Here is a 23,193-nt window from a genome sequence, read left to right as displayed (position 1 = left end):
CCACACACTGCAGCACAAAGGAACTACGCAGAGCAGAGGAAAATCACCTATACAGCGTATTCAAAAAGAATGGGTACCCTATGAACACAGTCCGCCGATTCCTCAGCAATAAACCCAAACAAACAGACAAAACGGGCTCAGAAACCATAACCACTCTCCCCTACATCAAAGACATTTCCGAAAATGACTGCCAGACTACTCGGACCTCTTGATGATGTTACCTAGAATGGTGACGAAACGTCTGAAAACGAACCTCCCAGCTCAGCGAGCAAACTCACATCCAGAAAGACAAAAATCTTTACTACTGATGACTATGAACAGATCTTAATCAGCAGAGGGAGCTGTGTGTCTGCAGGAAAGAACAGCTAATATCCAAGGTATTGCCCTGGTCAACTTTCCTGATCTTCTGATGCTGCCTGGCCTACTGTGTTCCTCTGAGGGTCCCAACCCAAAATGTCAACTTTCTTGCTGTGGCCTGGCCTGCTGTGTTCCTCCAGCACCACACCGTTTTCTCTGACTCCAACATCTGCAGTTCTTGCTAACTCTTGCTGCCATGGTGTTCTCTCTGTTACGAGTAACTAAGGGGTCACTGAGACCAGTTGTATTTTTTTATTCACTTGTGGCACATGGACATTGCTGGCTGGGTCCAGCATTTATTGCCCGTCCCTTGCTGTCTTTGAGAAGATGGTGATGAGCTGCCATCTTGAACCACTGCAGTCAATGTATTATAGATAGACCCACTATGCCATTAGGGAGGGAATTCCAGGATTTTGACCCAGTGACAGCAAAGGAATGGCGATATATTTCCAAGTCAGGATGGTGAGTGGCTTGGAGGGGAGCTCGCAGAGAGTGGTGTTCCAGAATAATAAGACAATTAGCTTAACATTAGTCATGCAAAAACATTAGCGTCTATTATAAAGGATGTAACAGCAGAACATTTAGCAATGCAGAATATAATCAGGCAGTCAGCATGACTTCATGAAATAAGTTATGATTTGCCTGGAGAGCATGCAAAACAATACTTTTCACTGTATCTCTGTACATCTGGCAATAAATCAACTCAAGGGAATATTATGCCTGACAAATTTATTAGAATTCTCTGAGGAGCTACAAGCAGGATAAAAGGGGACCATTAGATGTAATATACTTAAATTTCCAAGAGGTATTTGATAAGGTACAGCATACAAGACTACTTAAAATACAAACTATGGTATTGGAGATAGTACTTAACATGGCTTGAGGATTGGCTAACTAACAGAAGGCAGGGAGTTGGGACATTTTCAGGATGGAAATCTACAACCAGTGGAGCGCTGCCGGGTCACATTTACTTCCAAAATTTGTTAATGATTTAGATGAGAGAAATTAATGTGCATTGTATAGTTTGTGAATGACACAAAAATAAGTGGGAAGGCTAGTGTTGAGGGCCCTGACAAAGAGTCTACAGAGATGTAGATAGGTTATGAGTGTGAGTAATATCTTGGCAGATAGAGTATAATATGGGAAAATGTTCGAGTACATGCTGTTTTGGTAGGAAGAATAGAGCAGCTGAAGTTATTTAAATGGAGACTAACTGCGAAAAGTTGCACCACAGAGGAATTTAGTTGTCTTTATGCATAAAATCACAAAAAAGGTAGCACACAGGATAACCAGTATTAGAAAAGGCAAATAGTATGTTGGTTTTTACTTCACAGGGAATCAGTACGAATATAGGGAAGACTTACTGAGACTATACAAGGCACTAGATAGGTTAGTACTGCACTGATTCTTCTGTCCTGTTACTTCTGGGATGGTCATAAAAGTTAATGATTTAGTAAAAGAATGCAAAGACCCCAATTAACCTGTCTGATGGAATCAGGTTAACAGAAAACATTGACCAGGTTCCTCCTCTTACCAAAAGTTAGTATTTATTACAAATAAGTAAATTCTAATCACAAGTAAACAGCTATGAGCTGGCAATATGTGTCTCTACTAGTTAAAACTCTAATTGCATCCCTCCCACCCAATTTCAAACTCCCAGGCACAGGCCACAAAAATACATGTGCTCACAAGAGGAGGGATGAAAACCTAGGAATCACAATTGTATAGGACCAGTCTGAAGCGCTGGCCAAGGTGATGCTTTTGGCTTGCTAAAGCTTTGTTTTTCAATCTCTTTTCTCCAGGTTCCTCCACTTCTCCACAGGAGGAACTGGACAACTGGGACACTAACTGCAGTCTTAGTTACTGTTTAAATGCAATAGATTACAACAACGTGATGGAGAAAATAAGTGACTTACATCAGATATTTTTATCACAATAAGAGGTAACATACAACCTGCCCTTCCAGAGGTCTGTAGGCTTCTCACCATATCATTCACACCCACAAGCTGTACAGCTACTCAGGAGATAATGGGAACTGCCAATGCTGGAGAATCCGAGATAAAGTGTAGAGCTGGATGAACACAGCAGGCCAAGCAACATCTTAGGAGCACAAAAGCTGACATTTCGGGCTTAGACCGTTCACCAGAAAGGGTCCAGGCCCGAAACATCAGCTTTTGTGCTCCTAAGATGCTGCTTGGCCGGCTGTGTTCATCCAGCTCCACACTTTGTTATCTCAGCTACTCAGGAACTCAGAGTTAGCATCCATGATTGTCACAACTACACAAACTAATCAGCTATTTCTTGCTGGCTAATTCTCACTCTGCACACAGCCCTTTTGCTGAGGCTTATACAATCAGCTACCACCACAGCTTCAACAAAGCAGATGCTTATATTCCACACACAAGTATTAGGAATAACACAGTGTCGAGCTGGATGAACACAGCTAGCCAGGCAGCATCAGAGAAGCAGGAAAGTTGATGTTTCAGGTTGGGACCCTTTTTCAGAAATGAGGGAGGGGGAAGGGAGCTCAAAAATAAATAAATAGAGGAGGGGTGAGGCTGGGAAAGTAGGTGGGACGGTGTTAGGTGAGTGCAGGTAGGGAGTGGTGGGGATTGGTCAGTGAGGTGGGTGGAGCAGATAGGTGGGAGAAGATGGGCAAGTTGTGTCAGGTCAAGGAGGCTGGAATGAGAGAGAGGGTTGGATATGGGATGAGGTTGGGGGTGAGGAGATTTTAAAACAGGAAAAATCCACATTTAGGTCATTGGGCTGTAAACTCCCAAGGTGGAATATCAGGTGCTGCTCCTACAGTTTCCGGGGTGTCAGGAATTTGTTTTTAGAAGTACAGCAATCCCTCCTTGGTTTCAAAACAATCATTTTTTTTCCATTTTAGACCACCAAAGGCACAGAAAGTATCTCTGGAAACCATCTAGAAACCGATATCCATTTCAAGCCCACTGACTCCCACAGCTACCCAGAATACACCTCCTCCCACCCACCTTCCTGCAAAAATGCCATCCCCTATTCCCAATTCCTTCACCTAAGCTGCATCTCCTCCAAGGATGAGGTATTCCACTCCTGTACATTTCAGATGTCCTCGTTTTTCAAGGACTGCAACTTCCCCCTCTCAGTGGTCAAGAACGCCCTCGACTGTGTTTCCCACAACTCGTCCCTCACAACCCCCCACCACACTCGCAATAATACCCAAAGCAGAATTCCCCTCAGCCTCATGTACCACCCCACCAATGTAGAGATCCCATGCATCATCCACTTTCACACTCTGCAATCCGACCTTGCCACCAAAGACATTTTTCCCTCCCCATCCTTATCTGTTTTTCGGGGGGACCACTTTCCCCAGGACTCCCTTGTATGCTCCACACTTCCCACCAGCCCCACCACACCCAACACGTTTCCCCACAACTGCAGGAAGCACTACATCTGCCCCTACACCACCACCCTCACGCCCATCCCAGGCCCTAAGACTTTCCACAGCAAGCAAATGTTCATTTGCACATGTGCTAATGTGGTATTCTGCATCCGCTGTTCTCGTTGTGGCCTCCTCTACATTGGAGAAACCAAGTGGAGGCTTGGGGATTGTTTTGCAGAACACCTTCGCTCGGTTCGCACTAAACAACTGCACCTCCCAGTCATGAACTATTTCCATTCCTCCTCCCATTCCTCAGACAACATGTCCATCCTGGGCCTCCTGCAGTGCCACAACGATGCCACCCGAAGGTTGCAGGAACAGCAACTCATATTCTGCTTGGGAACCCTGCAGCCCAGTGGTATCAATGTGAACTTCACAAGTTTCAAAATCTCCCCTCCCCCTATCACATCCCAAAACCAGCCCAGCTCGTCCCTGCCTCATTAACCTGTCCTTCCTCCCACCTCAAGCCCAACCCCATCTCCTACCTACTAACCTCATTCCAGCCCCTTGACCTGTCCGTCCTCCCTGGACTGACCTATCTCCTCCCTACTTCCCCATTTACACTGACCTTTACTGGCTCCATCCCCGTGTCTTTGACCTGTCTGTCTCCTCTCCATCTATCTTCTCCTCTATCCATCTTCTGTCTGCCTCCCCTTCTTCCCCTCCCCCATTTCTGAAAAGGAGTCTAGGCCTGAAACATCAGCCTTCCTGCTCCTCTAATGCTGCTTGACCTGCTGTGTTCATCCAGCTCCACCCCTTGTTATCTCTTCTCCATAAGTCATTTTTTTATTCACTCATGATGTGGATGTCTCTGGTTAGGCCATTTTATGAAGTTTGCACGTTCCCCCCATGTCTGCACGGGTTTCCTCCCACAGTCCAAATACGTGCAGGTTAGGTGGATTGGCCATTGCTAAATTGTCCATAGTGTTCAGGGATGTGTAGATTAGGTGGGTTATCACAGGATGTGTCTGGGTGGGATATCTGAGGGTCAGTGTGAATTGTTGGACCAAAGGGCCTGTTTCTGCATTGTAGGAATTCTATGATCTTTACTTTTATATTCAATTCCTCTTTGCAATAAACGATAGCATCCCATTAGCTTTCTTGAATATATGCCGTATCTGCACACTATTTTCTGCGCCTCATGCACTAAAATACTAAAATTCCTCTGGCCCTCAAAATTTTGCAGTCATTCTTCATTTAAATAATCACTTTTTCATTTTTCCTGCCAGAGAACAACTTCACATTATATTTCACCTGTAGCTCTTTGTCCATTCATTTCACCTATTGATATTGGTCTACAACTCCCTCATATTTTGTCCACAACATGCATTCCTACCACATAATGTTAACTGTGTTTCTCTGTACACAGATGCTGCCAGACTTGCTGAGTTTCTCCTGCACTTTGCTTTTGATTTTCCTCATTTGGTTGTCGTGAACTTTGTGCTGGCAGATATGGCTCAGTTGGTAGCATTCCTGCCTCCAAACCAGAACAATGGGTGTTCAAGTCATACAGTAAAGACTTGAGCACAGAAATCAAGATGGGCATTCTCATACACTAGTAAGGATGTACTGCTCTGTCAAAGACAATAACCTTTTTTTTTGTGCGGAGACAGTATTTTGAAACTCTGGCGACAGTAAAAATCCCAAAGGGCAGGAGAATTATGTTGGTGTTCTGGACAATAGTTATGCCTCAATTCACGTCATAAAATATTATCTGGTCATTATCATAATGTTTGTGAATGCTGTGTTCCCTATTTCAGAAGTACTTCACTAAGTGTGTAATTGGCCATCCTGTAAGGGTAGGGAGTGTTATATGAATGATGTTTTTCTTAATTACGAATACGCTGGAAGGTCGTGACAACTTTGAAAACAGAACTGGATAAATACTTACAAGAAAAACTTACGTAGGACTTTTAAGAAAGAGGTGGCGTATAGACATAACGGGATGAATGGCCTCATTCTATGCAATATCATTAATGTCTCACTATTTAAATCCTTATACCCCCTGCAACAAAATTAATTCCCGAGCGAAGGTTGTGCTACAGATAAGTAAGTCCTGATCCTCTAATAATGTCAGCCATTCTGTCAAGCAACAGGACCTAACACTGGCAGAGAGCATGCGCACTTCCCCACCCTCACCCGCCAAACCCGGACAGCGCAGGCGCGGTGATTGCGGACGTGTTCGAGACTGTGTGGGAGCTGAGGGTTCTATTGGGGCTGGTTACCGTGGAAACGGTGGCCTGCATGGGCTGCGGGCACCGCGGAGCCTGAGCGGAGGGCGGCTGTGGTGAGAGAGCTCAGTCCGGGCAGCTGGTTGCAGCGCGTCGTGCTGGCAGGGAACTGCGGTGTAGCCCAGCAGGTGGGGACGCAGACTTCACTTGAAACAAGAGGCCGGGGCTTTAGCATCGAAATAAGCCGGCCCCCAGACCTGAACCGCATCCGAATCTTGGATCGGGCCCTGGTCCTGATTGGATCCGACCCCAGTGCAGGTATGGTATTCCTTATGGCTGGATAGTTGTATTCTGTATACACCACAGAGACTGCGTCCATTAACAAAAGCAAAATGCCCTGGATACTGGAAATATGAAATAACAAACATCAAGTGCTGGAGAAACACAGTAGGTCACAGTGTCAGACCCCCATTGGGTCATAATGAAACAGACCCTTTGGTCCGAAAATAGTAGGAACTGCTGATGCTGGAGAACCTGAGATAACAAGGTGTGGAGCTGGATGAACACAGCAGGCCAAGCAGCCTCAGGAGCAGGAAAGCTGACGTTTTGGGTCTGGACCCTTCTTCAGACCCTTCGGTCCAACTTGTTCATGCCCACCAGATATCCTAAATTGATCTAATTCCATTTGACCCATATTCCTCTAAACCCTTCCTATTCATATATGCACCCAGATGCCTTTCAAATTGCACCAGCCTCCACCACTTTCTGTGGCAGTTTGTTCTACACGTGCACTACCCTCTGCATGAAAGAGTTGCTCCTCAGGTTCCTTTTAAATCTTTGCTCTGTCACCTTAAACCTAGGCCCTCTTGTTTTGGATTCCATACCGTAGGAAAAAGACCTCGAATATGCTCCAGAGGAAAAAGTCCCAGCCTACTCAGCCTCTCCTTTTGGAGAGTTACTGGCTCTAGACTCTCAGCAATAGATATTAGGGCCCTTTTCTGGTTGACTTTTGAATAGCGAAAATAGAGAAACCTCCAAAGCAGTCAGTGAGGCTTTTGGTTGTGTGTGTGTGTGTGTGTGTGTGTGTGTGTGTGTGTGTGTGTGTGGGGGGGGGGGGTGAATAAAGGGAAAACAAAAAGAAAACAAAAATTTTGTTTATTGAAGGAAGTTGAATGAGCTTTAAGCTTTTGCTGAAGTAGAGGTGATTAAAAGTGAAGGAGAATACTTATTAACTGTCTTCTAAATCAAGAAAGATGGCCCACTTGTGGGAAAGTGAGGAAGTTTTTTTGTATTGCATTTGTTTGTAAAGATAAGTTGGTAAAGTGGAATTGAGCAAGTCTGATCAGTATAATCATCCTGTTGTAAATTAAAGCAGTATTCTGCTATAGCTCTGACCTGGTGTCAACAGGGGTTTATTCAGTCCTTTTTTTGGGGGGGGGTTATTGAAGTAGTATGGGTGAAAGATTCAGTAAAGCATGGTTATATGATGCTATGACTCTTATGCTCTTTGATCATTTCATTTTAAAAATATCATATTTAAAAACTTCAAAAACAGACAGGGATGTCTTTTGGAAACTAAGAAACTGCAATGTCATTTTGCATAATGCTTTCACATCACTTGGGAGATACAATTTTTATAACTGATGGCAGGCACTAGACTGCTGTATTTAAATAAAAAATGTCTGTCCTAGATAGAACTACTATCCTTTGCCTCAGTAGAAACCGCTGAAAAAAGTATTTAGGTAAAAGGTTCCCATTCCTACCCATTATCCAAAAACCCCTGCCATGTGCACAGATGTCAGGTTAAACCTGGACTAAAATCAGTGTGATGCTTTCTATGGATAATTAACCTGCCAGTATTCAGCATTTAGCCTAATTTACCAAATGTGCCATTTTAGGTAGTTTGTAAATGAACAATAAATATCTGTGGAATTCTACACTAGCAAGCCCAATAGGTTTAAGATGGATGCAGTAAAAGCAGAGGGGTATCATTAACTATCATGGGAAAGTGACACAAACACTTGGATGACACCATTGTCATCATTAAATGGACCAAACTAGAGGAGACGCACAAACTTATAAACAACACCCTTACTCGAATAAAATTCACCGGAGAGCAGGAGAAGAACAAACAGCTCCCATTCCTGGACGTCATGGTAGAGCGCAAGACAAACAGGGAACTCCAAACGAAAGTACACAGAAAAGTCACACACACGGATCAGGTACTGAACTTCAATAACCATCCCAACACACACAAACAAAACTGCATGCGAACACAATATAAACAGGCAACAACACACTGCAGCAACACAGAAGTACGCCAAGAGGAAGAAGAATACCTCTTCCAGGTTTCAAGGAGAATGGATATCCAAAAAACTGGGTCAGAAGATGCCTACACAAACAACATCAGGAAGATACTACACGCCCCGACACACTCAGCACACCACCCTACATCAGGAACACAACGGAACTAACCAGAAGACTCCTACAACCACTGGGTATCAGAGTGACACACAAGCCCACGTCAACCCTATGACAATTGCTCACCCGAACTAAAGACACACTGCCCGCCATGGACAGGACCAATACCATCTATAAGATCCCTGCAGAAACTGCGAGAAACACAACATCAGACAAACAGGAAGGAAACTAACAACAAGAGTACACAGACAGCAACTGTCTACAAAAAGACACGACCAGTACTCACTCGTCTCAATCCACATGGACAAGGGGAACCACCAATTCGACTGGGACAACACCGAAATCCTGGGACAAGCAAGAGACAAGCACGAGAATTCCTAGAAGCCTGGCACTCCACAAAGAAACCCATCAACAAACACAGAGTACTCGACCCCATATACATTCCACCACGAAGGAAAACCAGAAGTGAGTCAATCCAGCTCATCGGACCCCAGAGCTTAAAAACCAGGCGGGAAAACGCATCAACGTTTCATCAGAGGCTGCACTGAGGATGTTACCCAGCACGGTAATGAAACGTCTGCGGAACAACTAACCAGCTCGGTGAGCCAACCAACCTCAACACCCACTACCCAAGCTACAAATCTGCTCCAAAACCTTTGAAATGAAGTAAAAATTAACTGAGATAGGAAAGGCAACCTGCCAGAGTCTCAAAATATATCACAATTATTCAGTATGTGGAGATAATGTACAACAGAACGTGAACAGGAATCCCATACCTGCATGTTCAAGGACCTTGTGCCTTTTTAATAGCTCACAATCGGCCAGCTGTTTTCAATCCGGTTGTTCTGACTATGTCTCGAACGTACTGCTTGCCACGTTTGGTGTGTTTGGCAGCATTCTTTAGAGACAGTAACAGAGTTAACACTTTGATTTTGGTATGACTTCAGAAGAAAATTTCTGAAGAACAGCCACCTCAAGCTCAAGCCCTTAACTCTGTTTTTCTTTCCACAGATACCACCAGATCTGCCAAGTTTCTCAAGCATTGTGTTTTTTTTTCCCCTCTATTTCTTATTTTGGGTCTACTGTGATGTTGTTAGGATGTCAGCTGGTATTCATAATGCAGCTGTCTCTAGAAGATACAGTTTTTGCCCTCGAGATTGCGGGAGGATCTTGACATGAATGGAATCCAGAGGGCCTACGATTCCTTTTTCCAGCATGAATATGTTACTGGAAGTGTGATCTAGGCGTATTACTTCACTAATCAAAAAAAAAGAACTGTGGGTTTTGGAAATCAGAAACAGATTTGGAGATTGCTGGAAAAACTCAGCAAGGTCCTCACTTTCCAAGGCTCCAGATGCACCTTTCAGTTGAAGCAGTGATTTACCTGCATTTCTCCCAGTCTAGTCTATTAGCAGTGTACAACGTCCTCTACTTCTGTGAGACAAAGCGCAGACTGGGCAATCGCTGCAAAATTTTTTTTGTTTTAGAAGCAACATGATTTCGAAAATGGAAAGAAAGTAGTTATTCAGTATTCTGTAATCATTTTCAAATCTGTGCAATTATCTCAAACAGTTAAAACTGTTTGTTTTTAATCAACCTGTGCGGACAGGTTATAACACAACTGAAGGATAAAGTGGGACTTGAACCCATATGTCATGGCCTCAAGGGAGGGCCTTTACTGCTGTGCCACAATACCTGAAGAAACAATTAAATGTTGAGCTCAATCTTTGTTTAACTAACAGATGGCTTTATGGCCTTAAGGTAATCCAGAATCTACCTTGGGTTAATAGATAATAAAATGTGAGGCTGGATGAACACAGCAGGCCAAGCAGCATCTCAGGAGCACAAAAGCTGACGTTTCGGGCCTAGACCCTTCATCAGAGCTGATGAAGGGTCTAGGCCCGAAACGTCAGCTTTTGTGCTCCTGAGATGCTGCTTGGCCTGCTGTGTTCATCCAGCCTCACATTTTATTATCTTGGAATCTCCAGCATCTGCAGTTCCCATTATCTCTCTCTCTCTACCTTGGGTTACATGGTGCAAAAGCCATGTCCTTTCATAAACATCTTAATATCAGTCTTTTGTGAAGGAATTCTTTGATAATATGTTCAAGCACTGCAGTTCGCATAGACATTATACATTCCCAGCTGCTATTGAGGTTACTGTGTTATTATAAATACCTGACAAAATTGTGGTGCAGTGGTAATATCCCTGCCTTTGAGCCAGAAAACCCAGGTTCAAAGCCCACTTGTTCCTTAAAATACTTTTTTTGAACTGCACGAATAGCTTTCGTTCTATAAGATAGGAAGGTATAAAGGATAGCAGAAGGTGACAGAAAGCACAGCAGGAGGCCCTTTTCTCTCATGTACCATGCCAGCTCCCTCCAAGACAGAGATGTAATAACACCTCTGAACAAGTTGATTAGAAAATAAGTTTAAAAAGATGCTTTTTCCCAACAGTATATTGTACATGATATGCCCAGTCACCAGACCAGATACAAGTGTATAGCTTGTTAAATTTAGCCTTCACGTATTTATGTTATAGTTTAAAGTTTGTAGTTTAATTTTTGTGTGAGGAACTTGCGATCAGATGTCCTGCTCCTGATTGCCAAAAGTTGTTTAACTGGGATTTTGTTTATTTTGCAACTAATTTTCTCCCTGTCTGATTCTGCTGAATTGTTCTGCTTGGTGACCACATGCTGCTGCCACCTGTTCAGTTGCTCTTCCTGTGTGGTTTGGGTGGGGTGATAGGGAGGAAGAATACAGTGCAGTTGTTCTCAACACTCTCGGCTGGGAAAGGAATGAATCAACTCCTGAGTAGTAAATATGGTGATCTGTTTCAGCAGCTGTCTTGTTCAGCACATGAAGCTTAGGATTACGTGGTTTAAGGGCTACAGATGCTTGGTGCTTTAAAATCATTTCTCTTTATTCATTAACAGGATGTGGGCATCTTTGGCTAGGACAGACAATAAGTGCTGGCCCTGATTTCCCAAAGGGCAGTTAAGAGTCAAACACCATGCTGAGGGCATGCAGTCACACATAGGCCAGACCAGGTAAGGATGGCAGTTTCCTTTCCCAAAGGACGTTAGTGGACCAAATGGGTTTTTCTGACAATTGACAATGGATTCATGGTCATCATTAGGCTCCCAATTCCGGATTTGTACTGAATTCAAATTCTACTATTGGCCATGGCAGAATTCAAACCTGGGTCCCTGAAGCGTTCCGTGGATCTTTGGAGTAACTGGTAGCCCAATGGTATTATCATAACACTAGGCTATTGACTCCCCATTTGTTCAAACATAGAAAAAAAATTTTCCCAATCAGCTGCTTTCTCTATATCCTCCTGATTTTTGTGCTGACCCATAGACTATTCCATGAGATTTTTGAACACTGCTAACACTGTATGAATAACTGCAGTGATCATAAGTAGGCCATTCAGCCATCAAGTCTGTTCTACTCTGCCATTCATTTAGACCACAGCTGATGACTTGTCTCAATGCCACTTTCCTTAACTATCTCTATATCCCCTGATAATATCATCAAGAGACTAATATTAGTCTCTAGATGCCTCTGTCCTGAACATGTGGAATGATTGAGCTTCCTCACTCCTCTATGGTACAGAGTTGCAAAGTAAACACTACCTCTTATCATTTCCTGATGGTTCTGACTCTCACTGGGCCAGATTCCATAAGTGCTGGCAAATGCCTGCTACCTAAAGAAAACTCATATTCCACCTGCGGGAGCTGGCATGGTACATGAGAAAGAAAAAGACCTCTTGCTGTGCTTTCTGTCACTCTCTGCTATTCTTTGCACTTTCCTATCTTAGCATGTATGCTGTTTTTGTAGTTTAACAAAAATCTTTTAGTTTTCTCTTATCTTATCTGTCTCTTATCTTTAGCCATCAAAGGCTGTTCTTTTTATCAAACAGAGCTCTCTCCCCTTGGACATAAATTAGCAAATTCAGTTTTTTTAAAACACCTCCCTCTGACCTGGGGACAAAGCATTTCAGGGGTGTTATAACACACATCTGGAGCAGGTGGGTCTTGAACCAGGGTCTCCTGGCTCAGAGGTAGGGACTCTTAGCACTGCACAACAACACCGCTGGTGCGTGTGTTGAGGCTTCTGTATCTTCAGTCTGACGGAAGGGTTTGTAGGGGATCATTACAGGTGTGTGATGGGTCTTTGATGTTGGCTGCCTTTCCACGGCAGTGAGCCATGTAAGTAGAGTACGTGGATGGAAGAGATAATGGGAACTGCAGACGCTCGAGAATCCAAGATAATAAAATGTGAGGCTGGATGAACACAGCAGGCCAAGCAGCATCTCAGGAGCACAAAAGCTGACATTTCGGGCCTAGACCCTTCTTCAGAGTGGGGGATGGGGTGAGGTTTCTGGAATAAATAGGGAGAGAGGGGGAGGCGGACCGAAGATGGAGAGAAAAGAAGATAGGTGGAGAGAGTATAGGTGGGGAGGTGGGGAGGTAGGGAGGGGATAGGTCAGTCCAGGGAAGACGGACAGGTCAAGGAGGTGGGATGAGGTTAGTAGGTAGGTGATGGGGGTGCGGCTTGGGATGGGTGAGAGGAAGAACCGGTTAGGGAGGCAGAGACAGGTTGGACTGGTTTTGGGATGCAGTGGGTGGAGGGGAAGAGCTGGGCTGGTTGTGTGGTGCAGTGGGGTGAGGGTCGAACTGGGCTGGTTTAGGGATGCAGTTGGGGAAGAGGAGATTTTGAAACTGGTGAAGTCCACATTGATACCATTAGGCTGCAGAGTTCCCAAGCGGAATATGAGTTGCTGTTCCTGCAACCTTCGGGTGGCATCATTGTGGCACTGCAGGCCGGCGCATGGCTGCGAGTGTCTGTTTCAGGACTCGCAGGGAGAAACACTTCTGAAGGGTCTGAATATTCTGCGTGCAGAGGTGGTCATGGTTGGGGACAAATTGGGAAGGCTGAAATGTAGACTGTAGTCCATTGGGGATGATCCGGTTCCGTAGGCAGGTGATGTGGCTGTGGTACCTGGTTTGCTTCAGGACATGGTCGAGCAGTTTCAAGGCCGAAGAGATTACGAGAGAGTTGCAATGGGAGAGAGATTCCCTGAGGTTGGTCCGGAGGGAGGAGGGTAACTTCTTCAGGTTAGGCATCCCTGGAAGAGGCTTCGCAGTGAGGTTAAAATAGTATCAGAGATAATGGGAACTGCAGATGCTAGAGAATCCAAGATAATAAAATGTGAGGCTGGATGAACACAGCAGGCCAAGCAGCATCTCAGGAGCACAAAAGCTGACATTTCGGGCCTAGACCCTTCATCAGAGAGGGGGATGGGGTGAGGGTTCTGGAATAAATAGGGAGAGAGGGGGAGGCGGACCGAAGATGGAGAGAAAAGAAGATAGGTGGAGAGGAGAGTATAGGTAGGGAGGGGATAGGTCAGTCCAGGGAAGACGGACAGGTCAAGGAGGTGGGATGAGGTTAGTAGGTAGCTGGGGGTGCGGCTTGGTGTGGGAGGAAGGGATGGGTGAGAGGAATAACAGGTTAGGGAGGCAGAGACAGGTTGGACTGGTTTTGGGATGCAGTGGGTGGAGTTTTAACCTCACTGCGAAGCCTCTTCCAGGGATGCCTAACCTGAAGAAGTTACCCTCCTCCCTCCGGATCAACCTCAGGGAATCTCTCTCCCATTGCAACTCTCTCGTAATCTCTTCGGCCTTGAAACTGCTCGACCATGTCCTGAAGCAAACCAGGTACCACAGACACATCACCTTCCTCAGCACCTGCCTACGGAACCGGATCATCCCCAATGGACTACAGTCTACATTTCAGCCTTCCCAATTTTGCCCCAACTGTGACCACCTCTACATGCAGAATATTCAGACCCTTCAGAAGTGTTTCTCCCTGCGAGTCCTGAAACAGACACTCGCAGCCATGCGCCGGCCTGCAGTGCCACAATGATGCCACCCGAAGGTTGCAGGAACAGCAACTCATATTCCGCTTGGGAACCCTGCAGCCTAATGGTATCAATGTGGACTTCACCAGTTTCAAAATCTCCTCTTCCCCAACTGCATCCCTAAACCAGCCCAGTTTGTCCCCTCCCCCCACTGCACCACACAACCAGCCCAGCTCTTCCCCTCCACCCACTGCATCCCAAAACCAGTCCAACCTGTCTCTGCCTCCCTAACCTGTTCTTCCTCTCACCCATCCCTTCCTCCCACCCCAAGCCGCACCCCCATCTACCTACTAACCTCATCCCACCTCCTTGACCTGTCCGTCTTCCCTGGACTGACCTATCCCCTCCCTACCTCCCCACCTATACTCTCCTCCTCACCTATCTTCTTTTCTCTCCATCTTTGGTCCGCCTCCCCCTCTCTCCCTATTTATTCCAGAACCCTCACCCCATCCCCCTCTCTGATGAAGGGTCTAGGCCCGAAATGTCAGCTTTTGTGCTCCTGAGATGCTGCTTGGCCTGCTGTGTTCATGCAGCCTCACATTTTATTACATGGATGGAAGGTTGGTTTCTGTGATGGTCTGGGCTGTGCACAGCACCTTCCGTAGTTTCTTACCAGTCTTGAGCAGAGCAGTTGCCGTACCAGGCCGTTATGCAATGGACAGTATGCTTTCAAAGGTGTGCATCTGTAGAAGTTGGGTGAGGGACCTTATGGACATGCCAAATTTCTTGAGCCACCAGAGGATGAAGAGGTGTTGTTGTGCCTTCTTGATTGTCACATTGATGTGGGAATTCCAGTATACGTCGATTATCATCACTCTGCAGAACTTGATATTGTCCTCCCTCTCAACCTCAGTTCTGTTGATGTTGATAGGGTGTGTTCTCCTCCTCTCTTTCTGGAGTCAAGGATCAGTTCTTTAGTTTTGCAGACATTGAGAGACATTGTTTTCATTGCACCACATCACTAAGCCCTGTATCTCCCTCCTGTAGTTTGACTTGTTAGATTTTTGTCTTACAACAGTGGTGCCACCAGCGAACTTGTAGGTGTCATTTGTTCGGAATTTGGCAACACAGTCGTGTGTGTATAAGGAGTACAGTAGGGGGCTGAGAGACATCCTTGAGGAGACTCCATTGTTGCGTGTTATTGTGGAGGAGGTGCAGTTACCTATCCTCACTGATTGCAATCTGTGGGTCAGAAAGCTGAGGTTCCAGTTGTTGAGACTTCGTAGCGATTGATACTATTGATCGGCTAGCTAGGCCATTTCAGAGAGTAGTTAAGAAACAGAAAACCTTATAACATTTAAGATGTAGTTGGATATATTTATGTGCACTTGTAATGCTAATGCATATAAGATGACAGCCAGCTGCTGGAATGTGGGATTAGAATAGTGAGGAGGTTGTTTTTGAGTGACATAATTGATGGACCAAAGGACCCTTTTCTGTGCTGTAGACCTCTTTGACTGGAATTCTTTAGATTTAAAATGTGCCTGCATTACAGTTTCACCTGAGTTTTCAATCTGTCCGAAGCTGCAGTGGTGTCTTGTAAAACATTGCAAATATACACCATTGTAGATTATATCTGCTGTGTAATGTGACAGACTGCCAACAGTCCCTCGTGGTTTTGTCAAAGTTGTTAAACAGCTTGATGTTTTTGTCCCTTCTTTGGGAATATTAATAGCAACACTAGATGAATGTAATTTAATTCTAGTAAACACTACAGTAAGATTACCTCAGGGAGCAGTTGAGTTTCCATTGACTTTTAGCTATTGCTGTTTGCATTTGATATTGTGGAAGTGCTAAGATTTCGGTTCTGGATGAAGAGTGGTATATTAACCTTTATTGTAAAGGATTTGGAGCGTAGGACCATAGGAATAGGAGTAGGCCATTCAGACTACCAAACCTGACCAAACCATGCAATATGATCATGGCTGAGCGTCCACAGTATCCTCATATTCTTTTACATCATTGTCATTTAAGGTAGAGAGAGTGACAGATTTATAAACTCATTCAAGGACTGAGCTTCCACAGTCGTCTAGATTAGAGAATCCCAAAGATTCCCACCTTCTAACTAATGACTTAAAAATAGCATAATTTCTCATCTTGGATTTAAGTGTCAATTCTCTTGTTTTTAAATTGAGCCCTTCTAGCCTGCCCAACCAAGAGAAACAGCTCACCTGCACTAAGATAACAAGGTGTAGAGCTGGATGAACACAGCAGGCCAAGCAGGGAGGCTGACGTTTCAGGCTGAGACTCTTCAGAAATCATCTGCACTATCCTGTTTATCCCTTTAAGTACTTTGTAGGTTTTAATGAGATCACCTCTCAAGATTTGAAACTCCGGGGTCTCTTCAGATTGCAGTTCCACCATCTAAGGCAGCTCGGTGGACCTGGGTTCAATTTTTGCTTTGGGTGACTGTCTGGAGTTTGTACGTTCTCCCCATGTCTTTTTGGGTTTTCCGTAGGTGTTCAGGAGTTTTAGTGGGAGGCAATGTCCTAATGGTATTATCGCTGGACTGTTAATCCATAGACCCAAATAATGTTCTGGGGACCCAAGTTTGAATCCCGCCACGGCAGATGGTGGAATTTGAATTCAATTTAAAAAAATCTGGAAATAAGAATCTAGTCAAAGGGACAGGTGGTCTGAGGTGCATTTGTTTTAACGCGAGAAGTGTAGTAGGTTAGGCAGATGAAAGTAGACATTGGCCCCCTCCAAATTGCTGGAAGGCTAGGGATGGGAGAAAAGTAAATAGCTGAAGGACTTAATAAGTACTTTGCGTTAGACTTCACAGTGGAAGGCACGGGTAGTATGCCAACAATTAGAGAGAGTCAGGGGGCAGAGTTGAGTATGGTAGGCATTACAAAAGAGAAAGTGCTAGAAGATCTAAAAGGTCTAAAAATTGATAAATCTCCTGACCCCGATAGGCTACGTCCTAGAGTTCTGAGGGAGGTGGCTGAGGAAGGAGGCTTTGGTTGTGATCTTTCATAAGTCACTGGAGTCAGGGAAAGTCCCAGATGATTGGAAAATCGCTGTTGTAACCCCCTTATTTAAGAAAGGATCAAGACAAAAGATGGAAGATTATAGGCCGATTAGCCTAACCTCGGTAGTTGGTAAAATTCTAGAATCCATTGTCAAGGATGAGATTTCTAAATTCCTGGAAGTGCAGGGCCAGATTAGAACAAGTCAGCATGGATTTAGTGCCTGACAACCTGTTAGAATTCTTTGAAAGAGGTAACGAGTATGTTAGACCAGGGAAACCCAGTAGATGTTATCTATCTAGACTTCCAAAAGGCTTTTGATAAGGTGCCTCATGGGAGGCTGCTGAGCAAGGTGAGGGCTCATGGTGTTCGAGGTGAGCTACTGGTTTGGATGGAGGATTGGCTGTCTGACAGAAGGCAGAGAGTTGGGATAAAAGGCTCTTTTACGGAATGGCAACCGGTGACGAGTGGTGTCCCACAGGGTTCAGTGTTGGGGCCGCAGCTGTTCACCTTATACATTAATGATCTGGATGAAGGGACTGGGGGCATTCTGGCAAAGTTTGCCGATGATACGAAGTTAGATGGACAGGCAGGTAGTACTAAAGAGGTGGGGAAGCTGGAGAAAGATTTAGACAGTTTAGGAGAGCGGTCCAGGAAATGACTGATGAAATTCGATGTGAGTAAATGTGAGGTTTTGCACTTTGGAAAAAAGAATACAGGCATGGACTATTTTCTAAATGGTGAGAAAATTCACAAAGCAGAAGTACAAAGGGATCCGGGAGTGTTGGTCCAGAATTCTCTAAAGGATAACTTGCAGGTAGAGTCCGTAATTAAGAAAGCGAATGTAATGTAATAAAATGAGAGGCTGGATGAACACAGCAGGCCGAGCAGCATCTCAGGAGCACAAAAGCTGACGTTTCGGGCCTAGACCCTTCATCAGAGAGGGGGATGGGGAGAGGGAGCTGGAATAAATAGGGAGAGAGGGGGAGGCGGACCGAAGATGGAGAGTAAAGAAGATAGGTGGAGAGAGTATAGGTGGGGAGGTAGGGAGGGGATAGGTCAGTCCAGGGAAGACTGACAGGTCAAGGAGGTGGGATGAGGTTAGTAGGTAGCTGGGGGTGCGGCTTGGTGTGGGAGGAAGGGATGGGTGAGAGGAAGAACCGGTTAGGGAGGCAGAGACAGGTTGGACTGGTTTTGGGATGCAGTGGGTGGGGGGGAAGAGCTGGGCTGGTTGTGTGGTGTGGTGGGGGGAGGGGACGAACTAGGCTGGTTTAGGGATGCAGTAGGGGAAGGGGAGATTTTGAAACTGGTGAAGTCCACATTGATACCATTAGGCTGCAGGGTTCCCAGGCGGAATATGAGTTGCTGTTCCTGCAACCTTCGGGTGGCATCATTGTGGTAGTGCAGGAGGCCCATGATGGACATGTCATCTAGAGAATGGGAGGGGGAGTGGAAATGGTTTGCGACTGGGAGGTGCAGTTGTTTGTTGCAAACTGAGCGGAGGTGTTCTGCAAAGCGGTCTCCAAGCCTCCGCTTGGTTTCCCCAATGTAGAGGAAGCCGCACCGGGTACAATGGATGCAGTATACCACATTGGCAGATGTGCAGGTGAACCTCTGCTTAATGTGGAATGTCATCTTGGGGCCTGCGATAGGGGTGAGGGAGGAGGTGTGGGGACAAGTGTAGCATTTCCTGCGGTTGCAGGGGAAGGTGCCGGGTGTGGTGGGGTTGGAGGGCAGTGTGGAGCGAACAAGGGAGTCACGGAGAGAGTGGTCTCTCCGGAAAGCAGACAGGGGAGGGGATGGAAAAATGTCTTGGGGTCGGATTGTAAATGGCGGAAGTGTCGGAAGATGATGCGTTGTATCCGGAGGTTGGTAGGGTGGTGTGTGAGAACGAGGGGGATCCTCTTGGGGCGGTTGTGGCGGGGGCGGGGTGTGAGGGATGTGTTGCGGGAAATACGGGAGACGCGGTCAAGGGCGTTCTCGATCATTGTGGGGGGAAAGTTGCGGTCCTTAAAGAACTTGGACATCTGGGATGTGTGGGAGTGGAATGTCTTATCGTGGGAGCAGATGCGGCAGAGGCGGAGGAATTGGGAATAGGGGATGGAATTTTTGCAGGAGGTTGGGTGGGAGGAGGTGTATTCTAGGTAGCTGTGTGAGTCGGTGGGCTTGAAATGGACATCATTACAAGCGAATGTAATGTTGTTGTTTATATCAAGAGGGTTGGAATATAAAAGCAGTGATGTGCTTCTGAGGCTTTATAAATCTCTAGTTAGGCCCCATTTAGAATACTGTGTCCAATTTTGGGCCCTACACCTCAGGGAGGACATACTAGCCCTGGAGCATGTCCAGCGGAGATTCACGCGGATGATCCCTAGAATGGTAGGTTTAACGTATGATGAACGGCTAAGGATCCTGGGATTGTATTCATTAGAGTTAGAAGGCTGAGGGGAGATCTAATAGAAACTTACAAGATAATGCAAGGCTCAGTAAGGGTGGATGCTGGGAAGTTGTTTCTGTTAGGCAGGGAGACTTGGGCACAGCCTTAAAATTAGAGGGGGTAAATTTAAAACTGAAATGAGGAGACATTTCTTCAGCCAGAGAGTGTTGGGCTTGTGGAATTCATTGCCACGAAGTGCAGTGGAGGCCAGGACGTTAGATGCCTTTAAGGCAGAGATTGATAAATTCTTGATCTTACAAGAAAGTGCAGGGAAGTGGAGTTGAAATGCTCGACAGCCATGATTTAAATGGCGGAGTAGACTCAATGGGCTGAATGGCGTTACTTCCACTCCTATGTCTTATGGTCTTATGATCTTAGGGCTTGGATTAGTACCTGGGAGTATGATGTTATTGCTATTACTGAGACATGGTTCAGGGAAGGGCAAGATTGGCAACTAAATATCCCAGGATATAGATGCTTCAGGCAGGATTTTGCTTGCGTTGGTAGAGAGACATGCGAGGAGAGAGACATGATGGATGTTGAGGTTGGGGATTGATGTTTGATTACTCTAGGTCAAGTTGGCATGGGAGGCGGGGGAGGGGGCGGGGGGGGGGGGGGGGCAGTGTTGGGTATTCTAAAAGGCATTAGGATGGACAAGTCCCCAGGACCGGCTGGGGTTTATCCCAGGTTACTGAGGGAAGTGAGAGGGGAAATACCTAGGGCCTTAACAGATATCTTTGCAGCATCCTTGAGCATGGGTGAGGTCCTGGAAGACTGGAGAATTGCTAGTGTTGTCCCATTGTTTAAGAAGGGCAGCAAGAATAATCCAGGTAATTATAGACCTGTGAGCCTGATGTCAGTGATGGGGAGCTGCTGGAGAAGATACTGAGGGATAGCATCTATTTACATTTGGAAGAAAATGGGCTTATCAGTGATAGACAGCATAGTTTTGTGCAGGGAACGTCATGACTTACCAACTTAATAGAATTCTTTGAGGAAGTGACAAAGTTGATAGATGAGGGAAGGGCTGTAGAAGTCATATACGTGGACTTCAGTAAGGTGTTTGATCAGGTTCCCCATGGTAGTCTGATGGAGAAAGTGAAGTCACATTGGGTCCAGGGTGTACTAGCTAGATGGATAGAGAACTGGCTGGCCAACAGGAGACAGAGGGTTGTAGTGGAAGGGAGTTTCTCAAAATGGAGAACTGTGACAGTAATGTTCTGCAGGGATCCATGTTGGGACCACTGTTGTTTAATAATGTACAGAAATGATCTGGAGGAAGGTATAGATGGTCTGGTTAGCAAATTGAGTAGATTAGGATTATTTACATTAGGAAGATGGAGATTGAGGGAAGACCTGATTGAGGTCTACAAAACCCTGAGAGGTATAGACAGGTTGGATAGCAAGAAACTTTTTCCCAGAGTGGGGGATTCAGCTTCTAGGGGTCATGATTTCAAGGTGAGAGGGGAAACGTTTAAGGGAGATATGCGTGGAAAATTCTTTCCGAAGAGGGTGGTGGGTGCCTGGAACGCATTGCCAGTGGAGAAGGTAGAGGCGGGCACAGTAGCATCATTTAAGGTGTATCTAGACAGAGACATGAATGGGCAGGGAGTAGAGGGATTCAGATCCTTGGAAAATAGGCAACAGGTTTAGATTGGTGCAGGCTTGGAGGGCCAAAGGGCCTATTCCTGTGATGTAATTTTCTTTGTTCTTTGTTCTTGTTTAATGATGACCATGAATCCATTGCCAATTGTCAGAAAAATCTCATCTTGTTCACTAATGTCCTGTAGGGAAGGAAACTGTCATCCTTACCTGGTCTGGCCTACATGTGACTCCAGACCCATAGCAATGTGGTTGGCTCTGGACTGCTCTCTGGGCAAATTAGGGATGGGCAATAAATGCTGCCTAGCTAGCAATGTCCTCATTCCATGAATGAATAAAGCAAGATGTACAGTTTAGGCAGATTAGCCATGCTAAATTGCCCTGTAGTGCCCATGAATGTGCAGGCTCGGTGGATTAGGTATCCTAAATGTGGGGTTACAGGGATCGTGGTTGGGGCTTGGTTTAGGTGGAAGGCTCTCCAGAGGGTGGGTGCCAGGTGTGATGGGCTGAATGGCCTCTGCCTGCACTGTGGGGATCCTGTGAACGTTCATTACGATCTATCTGTGGCAATATCCTTCCTGAGATAAGGGGACCAAAACTGCACACACTACTCCAGATACAGTCTAACAAAACTCACATAGAATTGAAGCAAGACTTTAATTCCCTATTCCAATCCTCTTCACATGAGGTAGTTCTTCCATTAGCCACCTTAATAGCTTTCTGAATCTACGTGTTCATCTTCAGTGACTTATTGACAGGGATGTTTAGGTCCTTTTCTACATTTACTCTTACTAATCTCTTCACATGTAAGAAATACTCTGCACATTGGTTCTTTGTACCAGAATGGATAATCTCGCATTTTCCACATTATGTTCCATCTGCAACTTCTTGGCCACTCAACAGACTGAAAAAATCCCCTTCAAGCCACTTTGCATCTTCCTCACAGCACACAATTACCCCAAGCGTTGTGTCATCTGTAGACTTGGAAATTTTACATGTAGCCCCCACCTCTAAGCCATTGATATGCATTATGAGCAGTTGGGTCCCAAGCACCGATCCTTGCAATGCAGTACAGTACAGTCTCAGCCTGCTAACACTGGAGTGGTTCATTTATCTAGATTGTAACATTTCTCTACTACTGATATTAAGACTGACAGGTCTGTAGAACCTTATTTTTCAATCCCTCCCCCCTTCAAATTTGGTGGAACTTGCACCTTCCAATTTTCAGGAACCATTCCAGAATCTATAGAATTTGTGGGAGAAGATCATCAATGCATTCACCATCTCCATAGTTATGTCTTTCAATACTTTGAGGTGTAGAATGTTAGGTTCCGGAGACTTACCCACCTTCAGGCCATTAATTTCCCTAAAGCACCACAAATTTCTGTAAAGCACCATTAATTTTTCCAAGTCAGCCATCGTACCCCTCCTAAAATTTGTCAATATCTCATTTTCATCTGTGCATTCGATCTCTAGTCCTGAGGAAGGGTCACTGGACCCAAAATGTTAATCCTTGATATTTTCGATGCTATCAGACTTGCGGAGCTTTTCCAGCAACTTTTTATGTTCCTAATTTACAGCATCCACAGTGCTGTCAGTTTTTTTTCTAGTATATTTTATTATATTTTAAATCAGTTTCTTGGTCTTCCTTTTGCTGTACTCTAAAACCCTTCTAATCCTCAGCTTACCACTATTCTGGTGACTTTATGGACCTTCTGTTTTAATCTTGTAAAATCCTGAATTTTATTTGAGTTTTTGTGATTTGAAGCAATATTTAGTTGCTGCAGACTATGTAATAAATAAGCCTTTAAGGACTATCTGTTGCCTCTGTAGACTCATGCCTTTCAATGTATCGTCCCAGTTCACCACAGCCAATTTTGCCCT

General features: G+C 45.2%; 1 protein-coding gene across 3 annotated transcripts in view; it reads left to right on the top strand.

The window, feature by feature from the left end:
• The first annotated feature begins 5,943 nt into the window (after positions 1–5,943).
• kiaa0513 (KIAA0513 ortholog) overlaps positions 5,944–23,193 on the top strand; it is a 141,658-nt gene continuing 124,408 nt past the window's right edge. For 2 of the 3 annotated variants that reach the window (XM_048546326.2, XM_048546321.2), the window contains exon 1: positions 5,944–6,270. The gene's annotated coding sequence lies outside the window, so the exon portion shown is untranslated. Of the gene's footprint in view, positions 6,271–11,308; positions 11,423–23,193 lie in introns of all 3 variants that reach the window. The other variant, XM_059651813.1, reaches the window with a different exon arrangement.

This window comes from Stegostoma tigrinum, chromosome 16 (assembly GCF_030684315.1).
Source record: "Stegostoma tigrinum isolate sSteTig4 chromosome 16, sSteTig4.hap1, whole genome shotgun sequence".
Taxonomy (NCBI): domain Eukaryota; kingdom Metazoa; phylum Chordata; class Chondrichthyes; order Orectolobiformes; family Stegostomatidae; genus Stegostoma; species Stegostoma tigrinum.
This window is presented reverse-complemented; position numbering and strand designations above follow the sequence as displayed.